Below are 9,041 nucleotides of genomic sequence, written 5' to 3' on the forward strand. Positions count from 1 at the left end.
TGTACACACCACTAAATGGATTGAAACTGTACATGAACTCAGATATCAATTCTGGTGGGTATCTGTAGCTCATACTATTTTAAATTCCATAGCTTCCGTGATTTCACATCCATTTTTAGTCATAAACAACTCAAAAAATAAGTCATTTAAGATTAAGCGTGAGCCTCATTAAGATTAATGGCGATTATTTGATGATACGTTTTCGTACCTGATAAAGGGAGAACAAATATACATTTAGTAAAGTTTCAAACATGTATTTGTGGACAGGATCCATCCCTCCTTCAACCCCGGGGCTTGTTGGACATTTCTTCATAAATTATATTTATAACACTTATTTATCATGTATACTATAGGAAAAAAAATAACGTCACGGTAGCTCAGTCGGTAGAGCGCTCGCTCCATGATTGGAATTGGATTGGATTGTGTTCGACCACAGGTACTTGTGGACAGACCCCCCCCCCCCCCCCTTCAACCCAGGGGCTTGTTGGACATTTTGTTTTACAAATAATATTTATTGCACTTATTCATCATGTGTTTCATAGGAAAAAATCCTGAAAACCCCAAAATAATCGTTTCTGACGAAAATGTAATACTATACATTATAAGAGAGAAAAGGTATGCCACTCCGGTTTGTTTACGATGTACCCCCGCTGGTATTTCTGGGTTAAAAACATGCTTATATTTTATTTCAACCTAAAATGTCGGTTCACATTGTCAAAATTTATTTTTATTAATCTGTTAAAATTAAATGTTTGTTGTTAATCTTTTATCTCATAAACATTTATTCCCTAGTATGCAGAAATACAAGAATTGGAAGATAGTTTTGTTCTTTTTTTCGCTTTTGACGTGAATCTTAAACAAAATACCAGTCTGTTATTACACCTTCAGGAGAGTTGCATATTAAAGTAAAACTCTATTTATGCATATTAACAGTATGGTTTGATAACTCGAACCTCTTCAAACGTGTTTATATCACAAAATTGAAAAGCAATATCGTTGTACCCCCGCTTGTATAGTGATTGGGGTGTCTGTCCGACCTTCTGTCTCCACGTCCGTCCGTTACGCTTTAGGGTACCCATCTATTATCCGCAACTCCTCTTATACCACTGGAATTTAATGAGACTTTCACAGAATCTTTGTTACATATGCCATTGTGCTAGATATTCCAACACTTAAACTTCATGTAAATTTTACTCTTTCTTATTATTATGATACTATTGTACATATTGATTGTAACATTGCTCAATACTCACTTTTTCATTGTTGAATTGTTTTAAGTGCTTCCTTTATATATTTACATTTTTCTACATCTAGAATATAATACATGTTCTTAGCTCGAGCGCTAGGTTGATTGCTGGATATGATGCTACAGCTGGGTCTTTAATGTACGGTGTAAACACATCAACAGAACCGTTTGATATTCATATTTACGAGGCAAAAAGATTAAAATCACATGCTGGTATGAAGTTGTCAGCATCTTGTATGAAATTTCATACATAATAATGTCTTATTTTGTTCATAAAATAGGTTTTACCTCAATTTTGGTTACTGAAATTATACAGTATTGAAGGATATCTTTTAAGCAAAATTCTTTTACTGTGAATAATTATAGTGTACAAATATTGTCTGTCAAAACCCTTTTAATTTTTTTTTAAATGATAAAATGAGTATTTGTTATTAAACCCTGATGAATGATCAATGTGCCTCAGTGGAATATAGATTTCGATTAGTCATCAGCTATTAAAATTTTGAAAATGTTTTTGAATTAACTCGTGATAACTATTTGAATGATATATATATGAATTTTTAGACCCTTGCGCTTCAAGAAATTGTCAACATATATGTGTAAACAGTCCAACAAGCAAACAGTGCTGAGGGTTATAGATTATCTGTGGACGGTTCAACATGTAGAGGTATTTTGTGTATATCAATATACGATTTAAATTCCTTAAATACTAGTAAGAAAGGAGAAATATTCATACTTTCAAGAGCAATTTCATAATGGTGAAAATACTAAATATATAGAATATTTGAAATTCAACATTTAGCATATTGATTTAAGAAAATCACTTAAAGCTTATCAAGACCATTTTAAAAAAAATAAATGATAGGTAATAAGTTAGTCTTAAGTACTTAAAAATTTCCTATTGTTAACTGTTGCATTTTGCTGCTTTTGACAGAATACTCGTCGCTCTATGAGAAAGGATTTATTATTAGCAACGCCACATTGTTTTCCATGTTGGAAGTCAATGCCGTCAAGGAATACAATCCACGACTAATGCCATTCGAATCTCATCAGTTAATATCACGACATTTGCTGTTGACCCTAACTCTCATCTTATCTACTTTGTTGACGGTCATAGTGAAAGATTAAGAAAAAATAACGTCATAACAAGAAAATCTGAAACCCTAGCTTCCATTGGAAGTGCTACAGGTAAAACTGATTTACGGTACACAGGGTATATACCGGGTATAATTTAATGGGAATGTTTTAAATATGGCTATATTATAAATCTCAAAATGTAAATACTCTGAAATGAAATATATGGAGATAACGAACAGTATTCAAGCTCAAAAGTCCATTCAAACAATACAAATCAGGAGCAGAGCAAACACGGACCTCTAAAACATCAGAAATGGGATCAGGTGCCATGGAGGAGTGAGCATCCCCTGCCGACCGGACCGGTAACACCCGCCGTGTGCTCCTTGTCATGATCGGGAATAAGGGAAAAATTCGTCGACAATTCTGTGTAAATAATGGCCTAACAATTAGTATGAAAAAAGTCAGTCAGCATTTTACTTAATGATAGATTGTATTTGGTGACAAGATCATTTTATCGACCATAGAACTTACAAAATAATGACTTTAAACGAGACTGTTGTTATTCTGGTTCATCAACTTGTTTGTCAATAACTTACCTTCTTTAAGAAATTGTTCATACGTAGACCATGCCCTTGCGTATCGATTCAACTGAAAGAGATAAACGCCATATGCTGGTGATGAGGGTATACTGCTGCATAAATAAGGGAAGCTGACGATTGAAAAGTTTAAATCATCACGTTTATCATAAATCTTGTTAGATTACCATTAAGGTCTTTTTCTTGTAAAATATCCAAATATGAAACAGATGTGTCGGACCTTGTGGTATCTTTTATTTCAAGCTCACTGGGATATATCGTGTCGACATATGAATGGAAATAACTATTGTTAATTGGTAATATGTCATCGATTTATCTAAATGTCGAGTTGAAAGCCACAGAAAGAGTTTTCTTTTTTTCAAGCATAGGATTTTGAATAAATTCTGCTTCATATGAATACAAAAATAGGTCTGCTAATAACGGGGCGCAATTGGTATCCATGGAAATTCCAACAGATTGTTGGAAGACTTAGTCCCCAAAAACCACATAGATACTGTCAATCAGAAACTCAAGCATCTTTTAATATCAACTTTAGATTACTTGTGTGTACAATCAGAAAGGTTTTTAACAAAATAATTTCGCAAATGACCAATGACAAGGTTAATAAATTAACGAGGTCCATTTTTATTGAAAAAAGCAGTGTCAATGATTTCAAAAAGCCTGGACTTTAATCGTCGTGAAAATAAAATTGATTTAAGATATTAGAGCAAGACATAGTAATTCTTGTTCAAATATTTAATTTGATATTATTTCGAAGTGTTCCTTTATTAGGAGGTTTATTTTAGAAGCCACATTTGAAGCATAAATATTAAAATAACACACGTACTTTTATATTAACAAAATAATAATAATATAAAAAGTCATTTCATTTCAAATGTTAGGATGTGGATCGTGCAAAGTGAAACGTCCTAAATTACCACATTGTTGGGGGAAGGGGGGATCATCAAAACTTCTGTTAAAAAAAATTATAGATAGTTTTAGCTCACATTTTTAATTTAACCTCTTACAATTATCGATATTATTCATTGCTTTTCCTTCCCATTCAAACAGACCTGAATTTTGACTGGATTGCTAATTTGCTTATATGGATTGAGTCAACAGGGACAAGCATACACGCCTACTCTATTAATACTGGTTCGATTACAATAATATATAGCGGACTTCAACGACCAGCTTCATTAACAGTGGCCGCATACAATGGGTTTGAGATATATATATATATATATATATATATATATATATATATATATATATATATATATATATATATATATATATATATATATATATATATATATATATAATTTTCTGTAATTGTAATTCGTTTAATTTATCTTTTCTGAAATTGTGTTAATTTTATTATACGCAACACAGTTAAGGCTGCAGTAAGGAGGTGGGGCCTAATTTATACGGGAAATGCTTACTATGACATCACACAAAAATATATTAATTTCATAAAATTACCACAAAATGAAATGATTTGCTATTTTAAACTGTTGAATAGCTTTAAACTACATCAATACTTACTAGTGCAGGCATTTTTGTCGTTGGTTAAATCCCACACAGCAATATATAAACAATTCACTGATCGCAATGCACTTGTCAATGTGACGTCATATCGTAAAATTTGACGCAGTTTGTGTGCAGTGAGAGGCGGATCAAGTTATATTTATACGATGAAAAATGTATTTTGTAAAGAAATAAAATATAAACTGTAGATCTATAAGAGGCCATTAACTTGGATGCGATGTCTATTTTATGATTTTATTCATATACTTCCCGTACATTCCCTAGACAAGCGATACTGTCGTATATTTGTATGCAGATTCATTGAAGGGTAATAAATCGATATATTCAAGGGCATACCCTCAATGAATTATGACAAGCTTTTACACATAAACTCAAGAAGTATGAAGATATTTGAAAAGTGCTGCGAACCTGTTGAAATCTTACAAATGAATTAATTATATCTTTATTTGATGTACTTAACCAGCAAAATATTCAACATACGGTCTAACAAATGTAATTTTAGCAATTAGATAGTAGAATCTATATAGGTTCGCAGCACTTTTCACAATTTACAAGGAGTGTTGAAAATAATTAAATGTTAAACTTAGATTTTTAACTTGGTTATGCCCTTGCAATATTAGAATTTATAGATGACCTCAATACTTCAGGTATATTTGCTAAAATCACGTGACTGCCACATCACGTAAAAGTCTAAATAAGAAATCTAATCTTCCTCAACATGTAGTTTTCAACCACATTGCATTTTTCCAATAATAGTAAAGTCCTAAAACGAAACGCCCATCCTTCTAAAGAATGTATTTTCTATCTAGAAAAATCGCCGATATTTCCATTTGGCACCTTAACTGTACTGCGTAATGATCAAAATGCATTTTGAGAGAACGGTCCTTTCATTTAACAATAAACATATTTCAGTTATCTTTTTTGACTCTCGGGAAAATTACGCAGATGAATTATGCGGGGATCACTGCGAAGAAACTTTCCAGTAGATATTGTATCTCCTCCAAACCTAGAAAGTCCGACTTCACTCTATTATGATATCACAAGCAACAGGTACATTAAAATAACAATAGAAAATGCACAAAATTGCAAACTTCTGAATGCATTACAAATAACAATTTTGCTTTATAAATGCAAACCACACAAGAAAAGTGTTTGGATGTGGTACCCAACATTCTCTCCGACTTTTTTGCGTAAATATATTGGCTGCTCAATTTTATTTCATCTGATATTCACATTTAGAAAACTATATCTGCCAAAGTTCATTTGATCCTTCTTAGAAACGAGTTTGGTGCCTAATTTGTTTTTATATTTTAGAATATATTGGCTTGATGAAACGACTATTAAAAGCTGTCTGAGCAATGGGTCTAACATTAAAAGCCATACTGTTACGTCGGGTGCATTACAGATATTTGTATACAAGGTAATGAAGTCATACTATATCTTTCACTGATTTTTTTTTTTAAATAAAAGCTTAGCCAGATACATGTATTTATTTATTTTTTCCAGTGCGTGATATTCCTAACCAAAAGACTAGTTAACTATATATAGTTAGAATACCTATACTTCGCTGTTTAATCAGGAATATTCATTTTAAAAAAATTGTTTTCAGACCAGTTACCTAATGAAAGATTCAGTTTTGAATTAAGCTGGATTTGTCATTACTTGACTGATTGTTAAAAATAGAGCTTATCGAAAATCTTTAACTGCGGTCTTCATCTACATGTGTAATGTTGGATCATGAAGCATCAGAAACACAGAGAGTATTAGAATCAATTCCCAATGCATCATCTATGAAAGTTTGGTCTATTTTGTACTTTAAATGTTAAAATTGCTATAGATTTATATCCGAAAGTTAGAGGAAATATTAAACCATTACCAATTAAAACTTTCTGCTTTTTACAGAACAGAACTTCTTTAGGCTTCATGCTTGTTATTACTTTGCGGCAATTAATCAAATGATCACTATAGTTCTCTCCCATGTTAGAGGAACAAAAAAAAGAGGGAATTTATGTGGGAATGGAAGAAGTTAAATACCGATACGATAATAAAAAAAAAACAGACCTATACCTGAATGAGGAGGGATTTGTATTTCTTTAAAAGTTTTTTAATGAGACTTGATATTTTGACTTGTTTAATGACAAATGAATTCGCTTGTAGGATTTCTTTGGTTGGATGAATCAGAATAGGCTGTACTTTGCAAGAAAGTCAGAAAATTCCTCAGAGCATGTTCTGGATTTAATACAAAATCCTAAAGAAGTTGTTGTTTATGATTCCTCTTTACAGCGGGATAAAAGTGGTTAGATTTTCTCTCTCTACATACATCTGACACTATGAATGTTAACAACTGTTCTTTAACAAAGCTCTTAGCTATCATAATGTTTTCTTTGGACTTAAACAAAACAGTGTTGTAAAAATTTGTACATATTGAGTACATTTCCTGTGAAGGGTATCTGCCATATTTATCCAGGAAATATTTTATTAAATCTTAAGAAATACTAGGGAACAGAAATCGTTGTTCAGTTATATCAAGAATTAACATGCAAATAATGTTTTCAATTACTTGTCTTTGTCTGATACGATTGATATGATGTTAAAAATACTTTTATATATTTCAAATTGTGTCATTTACTGTAGATCTCCTTTTTTCCATTTGATAGCAAAGACTAGATTACTCAAACTTCATAAAGTTTTATGGTAGTTACCATGAAATCAGTACCCTTCAGTGGGCAGTGTTTAGAGTTTCCTTAAGCTGTTGTATGAAATCTAATAAAAAAAAATATATGTGATAATACTCTGCCACGTACTTCATTTAAATCATTAAATAAGGTCCTTTTGTAATTGTAGTACATTGTAGTTATAAACAAAGAATACAGAATATTTCACGAATGGAGACTTCCGGTGCTTATTTTTGGGTATACATGTATGTGGTCCTTTTGCTGCAAAATATAATTATTTTTTCACATTTCATCTAAATAAAAACAAGTTTCTTAATTGTCTGAAATCTTTTCAATTACTAATACATTTCCTCTGATACAGATCAGTTAATAAATTTAAACCTCCATTTCTTTGTTTTATAAAGTACTGGGTTCTTTTCTTAATTGTGGGAAAAGCTCAAAGCTCAAAGAATAACAAAATATATGAATAGCCCGTCATATATATAAAAATATAAAACTTGCAATCATTATTATCGATGCACTAAAAAAAATAAATTTTGACAATTTTTTTTTTTTTTGATGTTAACAATGCCTTTTCCATTCATTGATTTGTTTGTTTTAATTTTACATGTAATCCTCAGAGTTTTATATAGAAGATAAACTCTTGTTTCTTCAATATTGGCAGAATAAATGATAAAGAATTTCTTATTATATGTTTTAGAATAATGTCTATGTTAGCATTCTTTCACAGAAAATATATATTATATGTAATCTATCATAGCGTTTGCACACTGAAGTGTCTACAGATTTTTCCGACATGAAAAGGAGCACACGGCGGGTGTGACCGGTTGGCAGGAGATGCTCACTCCTCTATGGCTTCCGATCACACCTCTGATGTTTTAGAGTCCGTGTTTGCTTTGCTCCTGATTTGTATTGTTTGAATGGACTTATATGAGCTTGAATACTGTTCCTTATCTCCATATTTCATCAATTTACTGTCAATACAGATTCTTGCAACGTCTTGAATGGTGATTGTGAAGGTATTTGTGTGCCGATACAAAGTGGACGAAAATGTGAATGTGATTTCGGCCTGCAACTTCAAACAGATTTGAAAACTTGCGATAGCAATAAGTGGGTTAATCCTCTGGTAATCCTCTGCATAATTTGTTTTGTGATAAAAGATATGTATTTTTGTGTCGTATGAAGAGCAGAGTGTCACACAGGGATAACTTTACCTGGCGTCTGTCTGTCTGTCTGTCCGTCCGTCCGTCTGACACAGCCTATATCTTGAGAACTATAAGAGGTATAGATTTGATATTTTACACACTTTTTGCCTGGCACTTTGTTTTCGAAAATATCATAATTACTGATCTTGACCTTTGACCTATTTTGCAAATTACTCCTGATGGTTGATTTTATTTGCCTTTCTTTTATTTTGAGAGACAAGCTTTTGGTCATTAGCATTTATATCACATGTTTATGAGCTCATAACATTGTATTTTGAAATTGTTTGCTTTACAGATACCACACAAACTGAAATTTTAAAGATACTATAAAAAATACTTCAGGATCGGTATACCAAAAAAAAAAAAAAAAAAATCCTTGTAGATTGACAATTTTAGTTAAGAAAGACTAAAATCTTCTTGGAGGATAGCTGTTTTTAAAATGACAAATAATCATTTTCAATAATTTCACCCCATTTCATTATTCTCTTTGGCTTTGAGGGTTGGGGAATCATATTTTTTATTTGATTGTCAGATTTCATATGATTAATGCTATTCTATAAACAAACAAACAAACAAACCTTTGTCTAACTTTTAACTTCTTGGTCCATTCTTAAATGCTGGAATTACCAAGTGTTCGACCATACAGCCACAAAAGGTGGGGGAGGAGCTTCCAAATAAAAATTTACATTAGTAGAACTACATCAAAAAACTA

The sequence above is a fragment of the Saccostrea echinata genome, unplaced genomic scaffold (genome assembly GCF_033153115.1).
Source record: "Saccostrea echinata isolate AGI-Se365-2 ecotype Australia unplaced genomic scaffold, CSIRO_AGI_Sech_v1 ptg000025l, whole genome shotgun sequence".
Taxonomy (NCBI): Eukaryota; Metazoa; Mollusca; class Bivalvia; order Ostreida; family Ostreidae; genus Saccostrea; species Saccostrea echinata.